The 21493-nt window shown below is 40.7% G+C and overlaps 1 protein-coding gene across 1 annotated transcript in view; it reads right to left on the reverse strand.

Moving 5' to 3' along the window:
* Positions 1 to 5181, reverse strand: part of LOC306968270 (interleukin-1 receptor-like 2) — a 33819-nt gene extending 28638 nt beyond the window's left edge. Inside the window, exon 1 of the mRNA XM_079563612.1 lies at positions 4957 to 5181. The gene's annotated coding sequence lies outside the window, so the exon portion shown is untranslated. The remainder of the gene's footprint in view (positions 1 to 4956) is intronic.
* Between the last annotated feature and the right edge of the window lie 16312 nt (positions 5182 to 21493).

Raw genomic sequence — 21493 nt, forward strand, 5'->3', positions numbered from 1 at the left:
CATTTTGGGAGAAAGAATTTGGGGAAAAATTGGCCAAAAATAATAACAAGAAAAAGGGGTAAAATTCTGGGAATAAATTGTTAAAAATTGAATAAAAAATTGGAAACATTTGAAAAGTTTTTTTTTCCTGCCTTTTTGTCGTTAAAGGAAGTTTCTAATAAATGATATAAATGTAAAAGAAAATTAAATGGAAGGAAAAAAATAATAATTAACATTGTTAATCTGTTTTCTGGTTCTATATCACAAATATTTTGTATTGGTATATTAAAAAAGTATTGTTAAAGTATCTGTATCTAAACAAATGTAACAGTTCACAGCTCTACTGGTGACACAGTTGTTGAAACATTCACAAGTCAATTTCAAAATGCTAAAATCTACAACATTTTCAAAGGTGTAAAGCTTGTGCTTTTGCAAGTGATGTCACAATTATTGTGAAAGGAAATATTGCGATTTTATGATTAATGAAGGAAAACAACAGAACTGACCGTGCTGGTGAGAAATGACAGATGTGATAAACCATTGCACGTGTGACTTCTCTCTGATCACAGGAAAACAGATCAGATTTGACTTTCCTGCAGACGTGGTTTTACTTGACTTGACTCCAGATGTTTATCCAACATTATGCCCATGGATTTGTTTCTTTCACCTCCTGAACAGGTTCAGCGAGTAAGCAAGTAAGTGCAATATTTGTCACTGAAATAGTGTTCAGGTGTTAGTCCTGAGCCGCTGTGACTGAGCCGCGCTGCCATTGTGAGCCAACCTAGCACCCGGAGGAAACCTGGCTGCCTTCAGTCCTGATCTAAATGAAACTCAACGTCCGCTCACCCCTAATGCAGTGCAGTTCCTAATGACCATGATGAAACGAGCTCTGATAGGACGTCTGCTGGAGACCATCTGCTCTGGTGCAAAGGCCACTGATTTATACGACTCTATAAAACACTACATTCCAGTGTCACATGACTGTCTAGCCATTTTCGGTTTTAAATCAAAAAGTCTCTGAACTGTTACAGGAATCACATACAGTCACAATAATAACGAACGGGAGAGAGAGAGCTCGTTTGCTGTAAATGACTAAACACACATCAACAGTAGGTGAGTTTGGTGATTCATAATTCAGCTTCAAGATCAGATGCTGGTCAAGAGTCGTATTCCACTGATTACGACCCCAACATTCCCACGGGCAGGTTTCTCTCACATATGATTCTCCTAAACATTTCCGCATGTAAAAAGTATGGACAGTATGTATCAGAGTATCTCGAATCACTCCGACACTAACCAGAGCTACAGTGCTTTGTTGTCTGTTATTCTGTGGCTTGGGCGGGTATTCAGCTGAAACTGAAATGCAGGTTTATTGTAGCGAGCACAGTGGAAGTCGAACAGAGTGTTTGTCCGAATATGCACACATGTGTGGTCAGTTGAGCTATTTTTAGCAGAATCAGGAAACCAGACACAACTCTATCTGTGTGCATCCATAAATGTGAGTAAGCTTGTTTGCATTTGATCGTTTTCTGCCTTAAAGCTGCCCTAAGCTATGCCTTTTTTTTTTAATTTTGTCGGCAGGTGTCAGTAATGAACCCTGCTCTGCCCCCTCTAATGCTAACCTCTGACTGTGCTAGCCGCTAATGCTAACCTCTGACTGTAGTAGCCGCTAATGCTGACCTCTGACTGTGTTAGCCGCTAATGCTAACCTCTGACTGTGTTAGCCGCTAATGATGACCTCTGACTGTGTTAGTCGCTAATGCTAACCTCTGACTGTGTTAGCCGCTAATGCTAACCTCTGACTGTGCTAGCTGCTAATGCTAGCCTCTGACTGTGTTAGTCGCTAATGCTAACCTCTGACTGTGTTAGCCGCCAATGCTAACCTCTGACTGTGTTAGCCGCCAATGCTAACCTCTGACTGTGCTAGCTGCTAATGCTAACCTCTGACTGTGTTAGTCGCTAATGCTAACCTCTGACTGTGTTAGCTGCTAATGCTAGCCTCTGACTGTGCTAGCTGCTAATGCTAACCTCTGACTGTGTTAGCCGCTAATGATGACCTCTGACTGTGTTAGTCGCTAATGCTAACCTCTGACTGTGCTAGCCGCTAGTGCTAACCTCTGACTGTGTTAGTCGCTAATGCTAACCTCTGACTGTGTTAGTCGCTAATGCTAACCTCTGACTGTGCTAGCTGCTAATGCTAGCCTCTGACTGTGTTAGCCACTAATGCTAACCTCTGACTGTGCTAGCTGCTAATGCTAACCTCTGACTGTGTTAGCTGCTAGCTGCTAATGCTAACCTCTGACTGTGTTAGCCGCTAATGCTAACCTCTGACTGTGCTAGCTGCTAATGCTAGCCTCTGACTGTGTTAGTCGCTAATGCTAACCTCTGACTGTGTTAGCCGCCAATGCTAACCTCTGACTGTGCTAGCTGCTAATGCTAACCTCTGACTGTGCTAGCTGCTAACTGTTGCGGCTTCTGCTGCTTCAAACATTTGCAATCCCTGCACGTGTTTGTGTTTTGATGGCGAGGGGCAGGTGAGGGGTGTGGTGGGGGGTGTGGTGGGGGGTGTCCTGTGAGGTACTATGACATCATCACATTCTAGAACAGCAATTAGGTTCACTATACTACTACAGGAAAACCCAACAAACCATCACCATCAAAAAGCTCATCAAGCGACTCATACAAAACACACATAGTTTGAAATTATAACATGTGACAAATCAATGCAGAGGCGCCCAAATCAGGTTCTCTATGAGGCGCGACTACAACAACACAAATAAAAGCATGTTGAAAATCTAATTACAGTATTTAGCGTTTTATCAGAAACTATTCAAGTGAAATCTCTTTGCGCTGCTGACGTCTTCATGAATCCCTTAACGGCAGCAGTTATCACAGACGAGTGTGTTTGAAGTCTGGATAAAAATACAGAGGACATGGATATTTCCTGTGCAGAGAAAACCGACAAACCCGACAATAGGCTGAGTCACCTCCGGCTGAGACACTGACACATGAAGAAGACCCGAGAGGAGTGAGAGCTCACCAAAACATCACCCAAACCTCAGGACAAAAGCACCGGCCAAACGGAGAAGAACCGGTCAAACAAACACGCAGAGAGAGGAGTTAAAGGTGAGCAAGGTGGTCAGCGCACGAAATGAAATCACCAGCAGTAAAGAGATGCCAAAACAGCAACACACAACATATGTAATATATTGTAAACATTTTGGATGTGGGGGAAACCTGCCCCGGGACAAAGCCTCTTAGCAGCGCCTCATTTCTCTTCACTTGTTATAATATACGTGCATTATAACACTCGTTATAATGCACGTCTAATGCACGGCTCCGAGCAGGGGCGGACTAACCATATGTCCATTCTGGAAGAGCACAGAGGGGCCACTGGCTCTAGGGCCACCGGTCCCGCCTCAACCGAGCTTCACCCAAATCTAAAAGCTAAAAAGAAAAGCATCAAAATAGCGAGAAAAAGAAGATGAAAAGTCAAGAAAAACGTGAGAAAAACACGGACAAAAAATAAAAACCCTACAAAAACGTGAGAAAAACACAACAAAAAAATGATAGAAAAAAGAATTTAAAAAAACAACAAAAATATAACAAAAATGCGGCGACGTGACGAAAAGTTTCCATCACTTTTGCAGGTCTTAGCTTTCAAATGAGGCGTTACATTGTTGATCTCCAGTCGAGAAGATTTTAGATTTGGGTAAAGCCCAGTATTAAAAAAAACATGAATCTAAAAGGAATTCCGTGGAGTATGGTGTGCCACAAGGTTCAATTTTGGGACCATTATTATTTATTATTTATATTAATGATGTTGCTTCTGTTTCTACGACCGCCTTTCCCGTTCTTTTTGCTGATGATACCAGTCAAAAAAAACAATAATAAAAAGCCGAACTGGGGAAAATGCACTCGATATTGTTAAGGCGGGGGGTAAGAGGTTAAAATATGTATTTGTGGAAGTGCACGTGAATTTTTCGTCAATTTTTCATCACATTTTTGTCATTTTTTTGTCCATTTTTTATCACATTTTTGTCACATATTTTGTCATTTTTTGTCATTATTTTTGTCACATTTTTGTATTTTTTTGTCACTTTTTTTTTTTTTAAATCATCAATTTTTTATCACATTTTTGTCATTTTTTTGTAACATTTTGGTCATTTTTTGTCACATTTTTGTCATATTTTTGTTATTTTTTTGTCACATTTTGTCACATTTTTGTCATTTTTTCGTCCATTTTTTGTCAATTTCTTGTGACATTTTTGCCACTTTGTAATAATAAAAAGCCGAACTGGGGAAAATGCACTCGTTATTGTTAAGGCGGGGGGTAAGAGGTTCAAATATGTATTTGTGGAAGTGCACGATTACGCTAATTTGGGCCGGGCTGGTCAGAGTCCAGGGCTGTCTTTCAGTCCCAGTCCCTGGCTCCGAGTTGTTTTAATCCGCAGGCTGAGGGCTCTTGGCTCTCGGCTCTGGGACTCAGAGCTGTGACGCTACGATCACCACTGCACTCATCATTGAAGCTCCGGTCATGTCAATAAACTCATCTTTGAAATCCTTTTCCTCAGCCAAGTAAAACAGTATGCCCCAGTAACAGTCAAAAAGGAGTTGTGTGAGTACCTGAGTGAAAATATCTGATTTATTTTCAGTGACGCCCTAAACTGTGTGAACTAAAACACGATATGATCAAGTGGAAATTGTGATGCTTCCAAACAGAACTCCAAGAAAATACAGAACAACAAAATCATTCTAAAGAGCAGTGGGAAAGGGTGTAGTATTATTTTTACTAAGAGTACAGATACTTCTTTATAATTTTTACTCGAGCAGAAGCGAAAAGTACCGTGTGATAAAACAACTAAAAGAAACCGAGTAACACCTGCCTCTGGTGACAAACAAACGATCTCTCGGAACCTGACCCCAACCTGAAAAAACGGGGGCACGAGTAGGACACGCCCCTCACTCAAGACTCACCTTTACTCCCCTGGCGCGGTCCACACCTGGCCGGGTCACGTGATCTGAGGCTACAGCGGTGGCAGCCTCGCGAGCGCGGCCCCTGATAAGACCATGCTGTTGTTGTGTCCTTCTTCACTTCCTCCGTCCGCAGCCTCTCCTCTCCCCGCGCGTGGTGCAACTTCCTGAGCGCGGGGCTGTTGCAGTGCAGTTGCGAAGCCGGTGTGTTTGTGTGTGTGTGTGTGTGTGCGTGCGTGGACAAGGGATTGAGCAAGAGCAGGGAGGAGGCCCCGGGCTGGGGAGGGAGGAGGAGGCGGAGGCCGGGGGAACCGGGTCATGAAGGCGCACCGGCGGCGCTCCTCCTCCGCACCGGCGCGTTTGGACACGCAGGAGACACGCGGTACAGGGAGTTTTCTTCACACATGCTCCGGTTGTTAACCTCTTAACCCCCGCCCGAACCAAGCACATGTTCCACAGTTTTGGCTTTACCCAAATCTAAAAGCAAAAAAAAAAAAAAAAAAATAGCAAAAGAGCGACAAACACGTGACGAAGAAGCCGACAAAGAAAAGCAGCAAGAGAGAGTGAGAGGTTAATGTTAACCTCTTAACTCCCGCCTGAACCGAGAGGATCTTTTTCCTCATGTCATCAGATTTTTTCTCCATCATTTTTTTGTTGGGTATTCAACTCATTTTTGCAACTTTTTTTTGTCATTTTTTCGTCCATTTTTGTATCACATTTTTGTCACATTTTTTGGCTTTTTTTTCATCACATTTTTGTAATTATTTTGTCACATTTTTGTAATTTTTTCATCAATTTTCTTGTCACATTTTTGTAATTTTTTCATCAATTTTTTTGTCACATTTTTGTAATTTTTTCATCAATTTTTTTGTCACATTTTTGACATTTTTTCGTCAATTTTTTATCACATTTTTGTCACATTTCTTGGCTTTTTTTTGTGGCTTCTTTGTGATTTTTTTGTCATTTTTTCATCACATTTTTGTATTTTTTTTGTCACATTCTTGTCATTTTTTCATAAATTTTTTGTCACATTTTTGTAATTTTTTCATCTATTTTTTTGTCACATTTTTGTAATTTTTTCATCTATTTTTTTATCACATTTTTGTCACATTTCTTGCCTTTTTTTGTGGCTTTTTTGTGATTTTTTGGTCATTTTTTCATCACATTTTTGTAATTATTTTGTCACATTTTTGTAATTTTTTCATCAATTTTTTGTCACATTTTTGTAATTTTTTGTCACATTTTAAAAAAAATTTCATCAATTTTTTTGTCACATTATTGTTATTTTTTGTCACATTTAAAAAAAAAACATCAATTTTTTATCACATTTTGGTCATTTTTTTTGTCACATTTTTGTCATATTTTTGTTATTTTTTTGTCACATTTTGTCACATTTTTGTCATTTTTTCGTCATTTTTTTGTCCATTTCTTGTGACATTTTTGCCACTTTTTCATCAATTGGTCGTCACTTTTTTGTCAATGTTTTCTCACTTTTTTGTCACATTTCCATCGTTGTTTTCGTCTCAGTTTTGTTGCTATTTTCACAGCTTTTTTCCAGAAGCTTTTGGACTGGGGTAAAGCCAAACTGGAGAAAATGTGCTCGGTTCAGGTGGGAGTTAAGGGGTTAAACACTTTTATTTTAAAGAACCCTTAACCTCTTTGCCCCAGCCTTGACCCAGTGCATTTTCTCCAGTTCGGCTTTACCCAAAACTAAAAGCTTTTTGACTGGAGTTTACAGCCTATAGGCCATCGTTACGTTTTTGTCCTTTTTTGGTTGTTTTCATCACGTTTTCCTGTTTTGGTCACATGGATAAACTGGATAAAATGTGCTCGGTTAAAGTGGGGTTAGGTGAGATTGAAACGGTTTTGGGGAAATGCGGAGGTGGATATAGTGGCCAAAATATTGACTCCAGTTAGAGTAACTTTACTTTGAAAAAACGATACTCAAGTAAAGTAAGTAAAAAGTAGTGGCCCAAATAAGTGCTCGTGTGCAAAGGCGGTTAGTACTCAGTAACAACGTTTTTCACATTTTCTATAAGTACTTTTTTTCTCTTACTTGAGTAATTATTTTCTACCTGTTTTAGGCCCAAAGCGCTTTCAATCAATGAACCAGTCGCCCATTCTCTCTCTCATTCACACACCAGTGTACACAGACACTGAAGGTGAGGAGGGAGTTTATGTAATTATAGCCTTAAGATTTTCACTAAACAGGAATAAAATGAGGGATTTTCCACCATCCAAATAGCGAAGATAGTTAGCCGAGTTTTCCTACAGTGTTTGACGGCCCGCCCCGGCTGTGACTGGATCGTGTGGAATGAAGAGTATTTTCTGAAAAGTGAAGGTGGATGATGAGGTGAAGTTTACACATGGACAAACAGAGACCCCTGCTGGCCACAGGAGGGTCTGCAGCCTGGGCCCTCCTGTGAAGAGGACGTTTCTGAAATGTTGATTGGAAAGAATATCTTTGAAACTCAGAATGCACAATACGTGAGGTCACTAACACACAGTGAGGTCATTAAGAAGATCTTTATTTACATAGCGCCTTTCACAGACATGGTCACAAAGTGCTTTACATGAGACAATTGTACATTCACTCCACACTCGGTGGTGGTAAACTACGTTTGTAGCTTCAGTTTCCCCTGAGGGAGACTGACAGAAGCGCTGTCGCCACTGCACACGTCTGCACCAACGGACCCTCTGACACCACCATACACTCACTCACACACATCATTCATCCTGGCCTATTGTACAGGTTTTTAGTGGTAGGGGAAACCAGAGTACCCGGAGGAAACCTACGCAGACACGGGGAGAACATGCAAACTCCGTCCAGGTGGGAATCTTGGACCTTCTAGCTGTGAAGCAAGAGCGCTAACCACTGCGCTACCGTGCCGCCCTCACACAGTGAGGTCATTAACACAGTGAGGTCATTAACACACACTGAGGTCATTAACACACTGTGAGGTCATTAACATACAGTGAGGTCATTAACACACAGTGAGGTCATTAACACACAGTGAGGTCATTAACACAGTGAGGTCATTAACACACAGTGAGGTCATTAACACACAGTGAGGTCATTAACACATAATGGGTCATTAACACACAGTGAGGTCATTAACACACTGTGAGGTCATTAACACACAGTGAGGTCATTAACACACAGTGAGGTCATTAACACATAATGGGTCATTAACACACAGTGAGGTCATTAACACACAGTGAGGTCATTAACATATAATGGGTCATTAACACAATGGGTCATTAACATACAGTGAGGTCATTAACACAGTGAGGTCATTAACATATAATGGGTCATTAACACAATGGGTCATTAACATACAGTGAGGTCATTAACACACAGTGAGGTCATTAACACACAGTGAGGTCATTAACACACAGTGAGGTCATTAACACACAGTGAGGTCATTAACATATAATGGGTCATTAACACAATGGGTCATTAACATACAGTGAGGTCATTAACACAGTGAGGTCATTAACACAATGGGTCATTAACATACAGTGAGGTCATTAACACAGTGAGGTCATTAACATATAATGGGTCATTAACACAATGGGTCATTAACATACAGTGAGGTCATTAACACACAGTGAGGTCATTAACACACAGTGAGGTCATTAACACACAGTGAGGTCATTAACACACAGTGAGGTCATTAACATATAATGGGTCATTAACACAATGGGTCATTAACATACAGTGAGGTCATTAACACAGTGAGGTCATTAACACACAGTGAGGTCATTAACACACAGTGAGGTCATTAACACACAGTGAGGTCATTAACACACTGAGGTCGTCAACAGTGAGGATTTGTCACGGACAGCGAGTAAAGGTTCGGATGTGACTGGAGCAGGTTAACCTCATAATCCCCGCCTTAACCAAGGGTTTGTCTCCAGTTCAGCTTTACTCAAATCTAAAAGTTAACAGCCTATAGGCCAGTGTAGCACCTCATTTGAAAGCTAAGATCTACAAAACTCATCTAAACTGATCCTTTTTCTCGCATTGTCTGAATTTCTTTTCATTGATTTATTGTTGCATTTTCAGCTTCGTTTTTGTTACATTTTCGATGCTCTTTTGTGGCTTGTTTGTCACGTTTTCATTGCTTTTTTTTGGTCTAATTTGTTGTTGCTATTTTGACAATTTTCTTTAGACGCATTTTAGATTTGGGTTGAGCCAGACTGGAGAAAATGTGCTCGGTTCAGGTGGGGGTTAAGAGGTTAAAAAACATGACATGAGACACAACATCGCTGGAGGAAACCTCTGTGTTTATTATAGTGGGAGTTTTAGTCTTGAGGCTAACGCGGCTAACAAAACAAAAATTAAAACTAGCGCAAAATTTTGATTGAGCCTGCGCTTAAAAGAATCGGCCTGTAAGTAGTTTAAATTATATTTAGTTGTTAACATGTTATATTATCATTTTTTAACGCCTAATGGCGTTTCCTTTGGGGCATGAACATGAAGTTTGTAACACGTTGCAGTGGTTCTCCTTAACCAAATCCTGGGCTATCTCTTGTGTGGGACATGCTAATGGTGAATGTAAACTATCGATGACAGGAAGTCCAGTGTGGCTAATTTTCCAGGAAGAGGTCACGTGGGGAGACTGTGCATACAGCCCATAAGATTTACAGAGCGGTCCTCAAAGACAGTCACATGAGTGCTATACGTGTAGGTCTGAAACCCTGCAGCGCTCTGAAGGATGCTAGCGGTTTGTTTCCCCGCCCCTCTCCTGAAGAAGCTGCTGTGGTGATGCTTGTGGTGGCCTCGCTCTCGGCTCCTCTCGGCTCCTCTCTGCTCCTGTGGGTGAGGGAAAGAACCACAGTCTGGGGAAAGTCCAATGCACCATTCTACGAAAACTTTCAACTGACCTAAATGTCCCTTTATGCAAATGAAGACTACCACATCTATGATATCTCAGACATTTTAAACAAGCAAGAGTTACGTTACTTTCAAAAGTAGTGGCCCAAATATTTACTCAAGTAGAGTACAAATACAAAGTACTTGGGAGTACTGTGAGTAAGTGTTTGAGTGTAAAAGGCTGATTCATGTTTCAGTGGGGACACAACTTGCGAGAAATAAAACATGAAATCATGAAAATAATGTTAATGTTTTCAGAGAAAATGCCATAAAATACATATAAAAGTAAATCATTAAGAAACATTAAGCAACACTTCCAACTATAAAACTATAAAACTTCCAAACTATAAATAAATCTCTTGCATAAAACCACTTCCCATAGAGCCTACCTCTATAGCAACTAGCAACACAATGACAACTAGCAACATTATCCAAACACACACACATTTGACCAGAGGGAAAGAAGAACACACACACGGTCATTAGTGCCATGGACAATGACTACGTTATATTATCCGTAACCTGCACACACAGCTTACGACCAAAAACAAAACACAAACAAATCCAACCCACTGAACACATCACGTTAGCTTACAGCACAACAATGGCCTCATCAAAAAGCAAACAGACACGATGGCACACAAGCCAAAATAAACAAACTTTCACACAGCCGTCTGAAGCAACCTTTAGCTGAGCCTTCTGCTCAGCAAGCTTGTTCACTATTGTGATCAAATCCATTTTCCTCACTCAGTTATTTTCAATGTAGAGTTATGCAAATCCGCGCTACATCCTTCTGTCTTAAAACACGCTCTGAGGCAAGGAGCTGGTTCGTTGTGCATGCTTACGGCCAGGGCATCATCAGTCGCACTGGGAAAGTTAGCCTGGAAAAGTTCACTGGTTTCCCGCAGAAAAACAAACTTCTGCAGTAGTATTCCATGTAGCTGTATTCCAGCGTTAGCATTTGGCTATTCAGAGCGTTAGCAACAGGGGCCGGCCTCCGTCAGCCACACACGGTGAAGTGTTGTATAATCATGAAGTCACACACAGACAATGCGCTATTTCCCTGACTTTTTAACCCTGAGATTTCACGCTTTTAAACCTGTGAGGCTTCTTCGTGATCTCAGCTAAAATAATCTGCAAAAAAGCAAAAATCATCAATTAAAAAAACAACTTCTTTCTCGATTTGTGGGAAATTGAGTCAGCCGACTTGTGTCCCTGGTTCTCGCGACGGGGCACATATTACAAAAGTAACGATTACTACTTTTTTCAGTAATTAAGGAATATGAAATATTATTGACACAAAATAGCCATTACAATTTAAGTATCTGGAGTTACAAGTACATTTAAATTGAAGCAGGCTGGACTTGCCACTAGATGGCGCAAGCCCTAAAATATAAATAGCCCCTGCTTTAGCTTTTACCGTCCTCTGCGTTCACTGTTTCCGCCCCCACATACGCCGCCTCACCGTTCCTCTTCCGGGTAGTCACGGAGCGTTAGCTGCGGGTGGCACACAGGTAATCAGCATAGTTCTCTTTATCGTAACTATCGTATCTTACTCGTTGTTGATCAGGCGATTGTATCACTTTTAGCTCCGGCCTGTGTAATAATAATAATAATAATAAATTTTATTTATATTGCACTTTACATTTCAGCGAAACCTCAAAGTGCTACAACAGAATAATAAAATCTGATAAAAACTAAAAGAACATTCACATAGTAAAAACAACACAGCAAACAAACAAATTAGTCTGAAAAGGCCTTTAAAAATAAATGTGTTTTTAGGCCTTTTTTAAAGGCCTCAACACTCTGGGGAGCCCTCGGGGGCTCTGGCAGGGCATTCCAGAGTCTCGGGGCAACTGCCTTAAAGGCCCTGTCGCCCATTGTGGAGAGCTTGGTCACGGGCTGGTGAAGGGTGTGGGTGAAAGTGGACCGTAGGCGCCTTGTGGTGGTGTGTGGGGTAAGGAGCTCAGTGAGGTATGCCGGGGCTGTTCCATGGACACACTGGTATGTGAGGAGGCAGATTTTGTAGTGGATTCTGTGGTGAATGGGCAGCCAATGAAGGGACCGGAGGACGGGGGTGATGTGGTCATATTTGCGCCTCCTCGTCAGGATCCTGGCTGCACAGTTCTGAATGTGCTGGAGCTTCAGGAGGCTCTTACCAGGGATCCCGACGAGGAGGGCATTGCAGTAATCCAGCCTGGAGGAGACAAAGGCATGGACCAGTTTCTCAGCGTCTGATTGTGAGAGGGAGGGGCGGAGTTTGGCGATGTTTCGTAGGTGATGGAAGGACACTTTGCACAGGTGGCGGATATGGTTCTCAAATGACAGATGAGGATCAAATCTGACCCCTAGGTTTGTAACGGAGGAGGAAAGGGGAATGTTATGGCTTGAGACATGAATATTGGATATGGTGGATGACTGGATTTGGTGCCGGGTGCCAATCAGGATGGCTTCAGTTTTGCTGCTATTTAACTGGAGGAAGTTGTTAGTCATCCATGCCTTTATCTCCTCCAGGCAGAGGTGGAGTGCAGACGGTGGGACTGAGGAGGATGTAGAGTCATTTACAGGGGTGGCCGATGGCCTCGCTTTTGTCCTCCGTGTGTGTGTCCCTCCGGTTGTTTGTCCTGACAGCGCGGAGGAGGTACGTGTTTGTTTTGATCAAGGCAGTGGTAAACGTGATAATTTCGTAGCCTAACGTTTCTTTTTTTAAATAGGTCTTCTCGCCTCTTGCCCTTCTGCTTTGTATCTATGTCACCGGGGTTGTTTCCTTCCCTGTGGTCAACCCACTGGCGTGCTTCGACAAAACTCAATGAACGATTGTGCCCACGTTTGTCACAACCAACGTGAGAATGTGTGTACTTGGTATGATGAAAGGAAGTGAAACGAAATAATGTATTGATATATATGTATACAAAGTAAATCAATGAAATACTATATTTTTCATAATGGAACTGTCTATGCCTCTTACTCAATTACGAACCTGTGTGTCCTCTATTGCTTGTTTATTCAAGTTGGCGTTGATGGTATTTTAGTTGCTTTTAAGTATATTATGTTTAATGTCTAACACCTTAACCACCCGTCTTGCCACAAAATGAACAAAAAAATGCCAAATTTCCCAAATAAAATGCAGCACCAAATCAAGTTGCACGCTGGTGTATAAGATCTGCAGTATCGTGTAGTTAAAGGAATAGGCCACGGTTTTTGCATACTGAGAAATATGAGATCAACTCGTCTAAGCTCAGGCAAGAACATATCTCCTTATGCAAAAACACTGGCCTAATCCTTTAACATCGTCAAAACAAAACTTGAGAGAATGGGGGAAGTGAATGAACAGGAAATCTTTGATTGCTCTTTTGCTCTATTGCATTTTTACTATTTTCAGTTTATATTTTGCCAAAAGTAACTCAGAAGTAACTCAAAGTAGTGTAGTGTTGTAACAGTAATATGTAATACAAACATAGTATATGTTTATAGCTGTAATCATTAATATAGAATTTATTACATTCTTAAAGTAACGTGCCCAACACTGTCTAACACTAACATTTCTCTTCTTTTTCTCATAGGACGTGTTTAGCTCTTCAACTAAATACAGTCGTATTATGAGTGCAGAGAGCATCTAAACGAAGAGCAATTCCTCATTTCCGAAATATGGGCTGGGTCACAGTTTAGGCGAGCTGCACAAATATGTGAGACCGGCCACAGGTTGGGATAAACATCAGTCCAACATCAGTGTAAATGAGCCAGAAGTGTAGAAATATTTGTGGTACAGGGAATCACAGTATCCACGGCAGGTGAGGGTGATTATTGTGTATTGTCAATGTGTACGGCGTGCACAAGTGCTGTAGATTAGTGCACGGAGCGGTGGGACGATGTTTAGAGCGTGTTTAGAGTAGCGTGAAGAGGCAGTGGAGTCCACACACACATTCAGGAAAAAGGACACATCATGTGAATTTGGAGCAACATGACCAGCTCTACTACATCATAAAGACACAAGAGAAACAGAAACACCGTCTGGAAAGAGGAGGAAAAGCAGCTGTGGTTTGAAATGCCTTTCCTGAGCCTAGGCATTCAGATCAGAGGAGTTATACGCTTCAGTAAACTTATGAAAACACAAACGCAATAAAGAACACACTGGAAAACAAACGGGGGGGATTTCATCATGATATGAGGCTGGACAGACTGCACACTCAAACCACACATATTGAGATAATGTCCAGCGAGGTCAGAGAAAGGTCGTAAAACTATTCCAGTGTCACCAAAGCTCAAGCAAAGAATAAGGAAACTATTTTCATTCATAATTTAGTGCTTAGCATCAACAGTGCATGCAAACCCAGATTTTTTTCTTTTTTTTTCTTTTCATAATGGCGCAGCAGCAGTGGCTCCTCCTGAAGTGAATGTGCGCGTCTGATTGCAACTGTTTCAAGCGTCCAAATGGAAGCGCTAACGTGATTGGTCCAGTTAGGTGTGTAAAGGGACTATACAGAGTTTGAAAATGTTAAAACTCTGTATTTTCCTCCCCCTACATGTTCCCGCATTGTCCTGTTTGCCACAACTGCCTCTAAAATCCTGCACTGTCACTCAAAAAGGTGTTAATTCGGGTCCGAAGTGTCGCTATGCGCGAGCTTAATATAGAAGCTGCAGTTACGCATAAGGCCTGAGATGGCAGTAGTGAGCATAAAATCACGAACTTGCATTTAGCCCCTTTAAAAGCATCTTAATTTATCATATTGGCTTATGCTGTAAGACCAGTCCCAGCCCCCCTTATTGATCCGAAATTCTCTCAGGTGCCCCGCAATAATAATATACTCTTTTCAAAGGAATTTTCATATCATTTACTGCTAAAATACATAAAAAGCAACATCTTGCAATGACTGTAGGCTAAATATTTGTTTAAAGTAATATATTTTATCAATTCTCCTTATTTTTCCTTTTAAAATCTGTTTTTCAATATACTTGTTTTGTAGACAAGCTTTGGTTAGTGCCTCTGAGGGCCCTCAAGGACCCCGGACCCCACTTTGGGAAGCACTAGTATACTGTTCCCTCTGAGCTGCACACATCTGCACACATCTGCAGACCAAATATGATTTCATTTAATCAATTGGACCAAACATTAATGGTGCATTTTGCAACTATTTATGCAAAACACAGTAGATATTTGTGTGTATTTGAACTGGTCGTGACCCAGCGGCTGTATGAGTGGTTAACACTTTACTTTCCATCACAGTGGTCTCTACAACCCTCCAGGATCAATTATTTTGTAGGTTTTCTGGCGAGAGGCTCCGTCAACAGTGAAAATCTGCCAAATAAGTGATCCTGGAGCGTCCTGAGAACACTGTGACTGAAGGACTTCCTCCTTCGTTGCACGTGTAAAGTCGGATAAAGGGCCTTTAATGTCAGGTGGGTGGTACATCCTGTACTTCGAGCTCCTTCAACACCACACCTCTCCTCCTCTCACTCCGTCTGCTTCACAAGTGTGTGCGTCTCGGGCTACGGTGAGTCTCTGCACAGGAAATATTCTTTAAAAAGGGGACAAATACTGTATGATTGTTTGTTTTTATATTGGTCTATCGTTAAAACAACACTCACTAATTCATCTTCAAACTACCACATTGTTTGCTTTTCTTACCAAATGCCTTTTATTACAAATTAGTAGTTGTGACGTGAATTCTTAATTGCAATATTTTTCGAGAACTGTCTTGAATGTTGTTTACTTTGTAGCTTTATGTTTATCTTTGTTTTTCACCAAACTGTGTCAAAGAAAGACTCCGAATTAGGCTAAAATGAGTAAAAAATAAATTAATGTAAAAATGACACTTGTGACACAAATATTGCATCACCTAAAACCGGGATAATGGGAATTTGACAATATCTTCTTACTTGATATTACTGTTTGACTATGATTTCTGGCCACCCAGTTGTCCATACACTCAAAAGGAGCGTGTGTTGGAAAGTCAACAAGTAAAAGATTAAAAGACACATTTCAGTCAGTCCTTTTCTTTCATCTGTACTTTTACTTAAAGCTTGTTGTGTTCTTCTACTGCTTTCAGGTGCTGGTGTTTAACACTTGGTCTAACCTCATTCTTCCTGCACTTTGTGGTTCACAAACTGACAAGTGCTTGTGTCATATACATGCAGTGAGTGAGGCCAGTGTAAAGGTACGTACACACGTACGGCAGGTTTATTTGTAGAGCACAATTCATACAATGTGCTTCACAGTCACATAAAAAGAAGATTAAATCAATCCTTTAAACATCAATATAAAATGTATTAATTACAATAAAAAGAGTGCAGATAAAATACTTTCAGTGTCATATGCACAGGCAAAAAGAACTGTTTTCAGCCTGGATTTGAACATTGTCAGCGTTGAGGCCTGTCTCACATCCTCATGAAGACTTTTACAGATTTTTTGCTACATGAAACTGAAATGCAGCCTCACCGTGTTTATTATTGACTCTGAGATCAACCACGAAACCCCTCCCTGAAGTTTGTTTGTTTGTTTGTATACTTTACTGTCTTCTGCATTTGACCTATTCTTCGATGCTGCTGGGGCAGTGCCCAGGGAACCATCTCCATGATGTAGAGCCAGGCTGGTGGTCAGAATCACCTGGCTGGAGGATTCACCTATTGCACATGTTTTAGTGGTAGGGGAAAACGGAGCCGCCCTCAGAGTATTTAGTCCTGACTCTGGGAACCACCAGCAGAAAGTTCTCAGGGCCCGAAATGGTTCATACGGCTGTAACATGTCAGAGATGCACTTTGGTGCTAAACCATGAAAAGACTTGTAACAAGCAGAGCTGTTTTAAATTCTATTCTCTGAGTGAGGAAGCCAGTGCAGAGACCGGAGCACTGGACTAATATGATCGTGTTTCCTGGTTTTTAATGTACTTGTTCTAACAGTGAGCAGACCGTTATAGTAATCTAACCTGCTGGAGACAAATGCATGGATAAGTCTCTCTAAGTCTGATTTTGACACTATTCCTTTGATCTCATCAATGTTTTTCAGATGGTAAAAAGCTGCTGATGTTATTGCTTTGATGTGGCTGTTTAAGTTCAGGTCTGAGTCCATGATTACTCCTAGATTTCGAACCTGATTTTTTGGTTTCAGAGAGAGAGACTCAAGGCGACTGATAACACTTTGTCTTTGTGTCTGTGGGCCAGAAACAATGATCTCAGTTTTGTCTGGGTTTAGTTGGAGAAAGTTGTTTTGCCTCCACAAACTGATCTGTTGGATGCAGTGACAGAGTGTATCTACAGGCCCATGTTCACCAGCCGTCAGTGACACGTAGATTTGAGTGTCATCTGCATAGTTGTGGCACGACACATTGTTGCTGTTTATTAGCTGACCCAATGGAAGCATGTACAAGTTGAATAAGAGGGGTCCCAAGATTGACCCCTGGGAGACTCCAATTGATTGAATTGAATAAAAAATGTTGTCCCTCGTGGGGAAATTTCTTCATAGTGCAGGTGCAGCTGACAACATATAATATAGAAACCAGAGGTGGGAGACTCGAGTCACATGACTTGACTGTCAGACTCCAGAGCAATTTTTAGGACTTGAGACTTACTTGACCAAAGCTCCATAAAGACTTGACTTAACTTGGGACTTGCTGTTTGTGACTCGAGACTTTACTTGGACTTGAGGCCAATGACTCTCAATGACTCGCTGTGACTTTATAGTTATTATTTATTTGAGTGAAACTGTTAAAAGATTCATTTCGTAAAAGCGGCGCATCTATGTTTACATATGGTAATTAACCACATGCGTGTTCGGTTTCCCCACGAGCGTCTAATCAATACAGATCAAAAAGGCAGGAGGAAATGCTACGTGTTTTTTTGGATTTCTAAAGACAGTGAAGAGGTGGAGATTTACGGACAGGAAAACGTTTGAAACAATGGACTGTACCTACAGCGCAGACGGAGCCTCCAGAACGACGATGTGTACGAGCTGGATTAAACAACAGAAATCTCGGGGGCTTTTCGGTGTTTTAAGGCGTTCACACAAAGTTAGTGGCTATTTTACGCATCCGCACACAGCCCAGTGACAGCGGGACAGAAGGCTACGCGGAATCTATTTTGAGCAGGGGCGAATCCGAGTATACAGGGGCTGGGGCATTACAGGGGAACCACTGACAGAAAAACTGCCAGAAACTAATAAAAATAAATATATTATTTTACATTTACATTTCAGACTGCAGGGTAAAGCAGCTCATGTTTAAAAGACTCTGTTTCATTCTTTTTTAAGTCGGCCCCCCCGGGCCCCCTTCCTTAAAATGCTGTCCCAGTAATTTTGTACATAGACTGGAGCATTTAAAATATATATATTTTGAATTTTGTGGTGATTAAATATTAATTTGACTTTAAATCCAAAAAGTTGGTTTGTCAAATACAGCTGCTCTGTGATGGTCTCAGAGGTCTGTTAATAGACTATTGGGGACAGCATCATGAAGTCCAAGAACACACCAGTCAGGTCCAGGATTAAGTTATTTATCTGGGGGGGGGTCAGACTAGGAGCCCGGCTCAGGCCGTGGTGAAGCATCGGAGAGAGAGATGATGACGTCATCAACACGAGACGTGTGTTGCTGAACGCTGATGATACAAGCCTATTCCTATCTCACAAAGACCCAACACTTTTACAAAACACCATAAATGATGAATTAACAAAAGTGGACACATGGTTCAATTGTAATAAATTATCATTAAACATAAATAAAACCAAATTTATCATATTTCGTTCAAATAGAAACAGGAAAAATCTTGAAAATGTACGTATTTCAATAAACAGTGTAAATATTGAAAGACTAAATTGTATTACATTTCTTGGAATTCAAATTGACGAACACCTAAATTTCAAAAATCATATTGATCATCTTGTGAAAAAATTATCCAAATATGTTGGTTTATTTTACAAATTGAGACATTTTCTTCCTCTTGAGGCACTATTAATCTTGTATCGTTCCCTTCTGGAGCCCCATCTAAATTACTGCAACGTGATCTGGTGCAATACATTTCCCAGTTATCTTTTGAAACTACAAGCCCTTCAAAAGAAAGCCATTCGAGCCATCTCTTGGGCCAAGTTTAACAGCCCCACTGACTCCTTCTTCTATAAATATAAGCTGCTGAAACTCACGGAGTGCAACTTCTTTCAAAATGCATGTGTAATGTATAATGTCATGTTTAGACCTAAGGACAGACTGGCTCAACTCATCCCAACCTCTACACCTGCTCATGATCACAACACAAGACATAAAACCCTCTTAAAGGGAAAAACGAGGACACTCAAGTGTACAAGTTTTAGTGTGGCGTGTAAAGGCCCCGAAATTTGGAACAAACTGAACACTGAAATTAAAACTGCTACATCTTTGATCATTTTTAAAAAGAAATTAAAAATTGAGCTTCTAGGAAAATACAATAAACCCTAGTTGGACCTCTATAAAAACATTTTTTTTTTTTTTTTTTTTTTTTTTTTTAAATACAAAAATAAATAAATAAATAAATAGATTCATACAAAAAATAATTAAAAACTTGTGTCTGATGGTAGTATGTCCCAATGTGCGTGAGCATATAGTGTGTACTCTTTTAAATTGATGCATTGCTAAAGTAATAAAAGTAAGATATGGTAGCTTTAGATTAGAGTAGGTTAGGTTAGTTATAGGTTTGGAAGGAAATAGGCAACAAAGGCAACAAGAAACAAATGTTTCCTAGGTTGCTAATGTATTAATGTATGTTTGTGTTTTTAATATTGTGTCCTATCTTGGGCCCCATATATAAGCAAACTGTTGCTTCAAGGGTGTCCCATTTATGAATATGCAATACTTCATGAATGAATGTAAATGTTTTTACTGTATATTCATAATAAAACGAAACGAAACGAAGCAAAATCCATCAGTGCTTGTGCTCGATACGTCAATGGTCCGCGACGTGAGGGGGTTATTTTAATCTACACATAGACAACCTCCTAGACCCCATTTAAACCGAGTTTCTGAATGTTCTTAATTATATGGATTTTACCCAACACGTCACGCAGCCAACTCACGAGAAAGGACACAGTCTGGACCTGGTCATCACGTGTGGCCTGTCCACTACTGTGTCCTCTGTCATCGACTTGGCTCTCTCTGACCATTACTGTGTGTTTTTTAATGTCACCGGTTTGATAAAGCGAATGTCCTCGGCAAAAACTGTGAGGAAACGTAATTTCACCCCTGAAGTGGCTGCAAAATGTACTGATGCTTTTCAACAAATTCCTCCAGTGACTTTACCCTCTAACTGTGATTTTATTGTTGACAATTTTAACTGTAAACTACTCATTGCCCTCGATACAGTTGCACCATTCAAACTTAAAAAGATTAATCCTAATCTTTTAAGTTTCCCCCCTGGAGAAACGAGGAGCTAAAGCAACTTAAGAGAAATTGCAGGAAGGCCGAGAGGAGATGGAGGAAATGCAAAATAATGATGATTATCAAATATTCTGAGCTCAACAAAAGACCTACAACACAGCAGTAAGAAATGCAAGAAATAAATTATTTTCCACAATAATCACCAATCATAAAAATAACCCAAAAGTCTTATTCTCAACAATAGAAAATGTTTTAAACCCTGATTTAAACAAAACTCCTTTTAACGCTCACATGTCTTTTAGACCCGGTCCCAACGTCGTTTTTTAAAAACATTTTATGGACCTTTTAGAGACGAGCTTTTAAACATGATGAATTGCTCATTTCAGACAGGGGTCTTCCCTGCTGGGTTTAAAGGGGCGGAGGTGAGGCCCCTGTTGAAGAAGAGCAATTTGGACCGTAATGATTTTAACCATTTCAGACCAGTATCCAACTTACCACTTTTAAGTAAATCTTAGAAAAACTTGTCTTTATCCAACTAACTGATTTTAGTACTGTACATAATGTCCTTGAGAAATTCCAGTCTAAACCACACCACCGAGACCGCCCTCTTAAAGATTTTAAATGACTTTAGATTAAATGATGACTCACAGAAGGTCACAGTGTTGGTTCTCCTGGATCTGAGTGCTGCCTTTGATACAGTCGACCACACTATTCTTTTAACTCGTTTAAAACAAATCGGCCTCTCCGGTGCTGTACACAAATGGTTTACTTCCTACCTCACAGACAGGACGTTCATGGTAAGTGTGGATACCTGCTCCTCTAAGGTCCATGGAATTACATGTGGTGTGCCCCAGGGTTTAATTTTAGGCCCAGTGCTTTTTAGCCTGTATATGCTCCCTCTTGGTGATGTCATCAGGAGACACGGAGTCAACTTTCACAGTTATGCTGACGATACACAGTTATACATCTCCATGTCTCCTGATGACAGCAGGCCAATAGATGCACTTTTTAACTGCATTTTAGATATCAAATTCTGGATGGCAGAAAACTTTCTCCAGCTTAACCAGGACAAAACTGAAATGTTAATCATCGGCCCTGAAAGAGAGACTTTTACCCAAACTACAGTCACTGTCTATTAATCCTTCCTCACAGGTGAAGAACCTGGGTGTGATCTTTGACTCTGAGCTGACTTTTATTCCACACATTAAGAATATCACAAAGATAGGTTTTTACCATCTAAAGAACATAGCCAGAGTCCGTCCCATTCTCTCTCGGGCCAACACGGAGACGCTAATGCATGCTTTAATCACCAGTCTCATCGACTACT

The sequence above is a fragment of the Gobius niger genome (genome assembly GCF_951799975.1).
Source record: "Gobius niger genome assembly, chromosome: 9".
Lineage (NCBI taxonomy): Eukaryota > Metazoa > Chordata > Actinopteri > Gobiiformes > Gobiidae > Gobius > Gobius niger.